This window comes from Octodon degus, unplaced genomic scaffold, assembly GCF_000260255.1.
Source record: "Octodon degus isolate 3935 unplaced genomic scaffold, OctDeg1.0 scaffold00725, whole genome shotgun sequence".
In the NCBI taxonomy this organism is placed as follows: Eukaryota; Metazoa; Chordata; class Mammalia; order Rodentia; family Octodontidae; genus Octodon; species Octodon degus.
In genome coordinates, this window is record NW_004525301.1 from 6,661 (window position 1) to 7,797 (window position 1,137).

The 1,137-nt window shown below is 54.6% G+C and overlaps 1 pseudogene; it reads left to right on the forward strand.

The window, feature by feature from the left end:
* The first annotated feature begins 3 nt into the window (after positions 1-3).
* Positions 4-1,135, forward strand: LOC101583522 (annotated as a pseudogene).
* Positions 1,136-1,137: the final 2 nt, after the last annotated feature.

The following is a 1,137-nucleotide window of genomic DNA, read 5'->3' on the forward strand; positions in this document are numbered from 1 at the left end:
TAGCCGCTCTTGAGGACTCTCGCGGCTCCAGGAAGCAGAGTGTCCCCCGACATGCCAGACAGCCTCAGAAGCTGCTCTTAGCGAAGCCCAAGGTGGCTCTGGTGAAGCTTCCAGTCATGTAGCTGTCGCCTGTGCCACTCTTTGTTCCTACAGCCGATTCCTCCACCCATCCCGTGGTGCTGGGCTTCGATCAGGGCTCTGCGACAGGGCCGTGCACATGATGCCTCTGTCCGTGGGGGCCCTGATCCTTGGCCTGGAGTCCGAGGTATGCTCCATGAAGGAGATCCTGCCCCTCTTGAAAGTTACAAATCCCAGTGTGGAGCCAGTCAGTGCAGGTGTCCAGGTGAACCTGGGGAAGTGTCCAAACCCCTCTCTGGAGCTAGGGGCCATGTGCCAAAAGAACCCATTTCATTCAGCAACATGAAAACAGACCTGTCCTGTGCATGCTACACTTGGTCTCTTCTGTGCCGTGGGTCAGCCCTGATTCTTCCGTGTCCTTGTGCTCTCAAACTGACCTGACGTTTGACTCGCAGGTGTCCCTTCCCGCTAGTGTCCACACTCAGACACTTCTGCCAGGCTCCAAGGCAGTGTCATCCTGGTGTGCAGAGAGATGCTGTCATTAACACCTGTCTCCAGCCAGGTGGGATCTCCAAGGAGACACAGACCTGCTGGGTGCTTAGGCCTCCACACCACCGGCTGCCGATAGACCAAGCTGGGTTGTGTGGGGACATCTTTGACAGCGTCCACTCCTCATACAGTGTTCCCACAGACAATATGATAAACAGCAGTTTAGTAGCAGAGACCATCCCCCATGGTTTGTTACCTCAGAGCAACCCCAAGGCTCTCAGTGAAGCAGTGGAGAAGCCCATGCCCATCTTAAACTTCAGTGCACAGAGCAGTCTGCCTCCCCCTCAGAACACGATAGATAACCAGACCCAAACCATAGACCTTGTCAGTGACCTAGAAAACATCTTGTCAAGCAGCCTGCCTGGCCAATCGTTGGCCGGGCAATCGTTGTTTTTTGCCTAACACCAATTCCGGGCCTGACACTCAGCTTCCTTCTGGTCCCCCCCAGAATCTCAGCATCGATTTTGATATTGAAGAGTTCTTCTCCACCTCCAACATCCAGACTTAGAC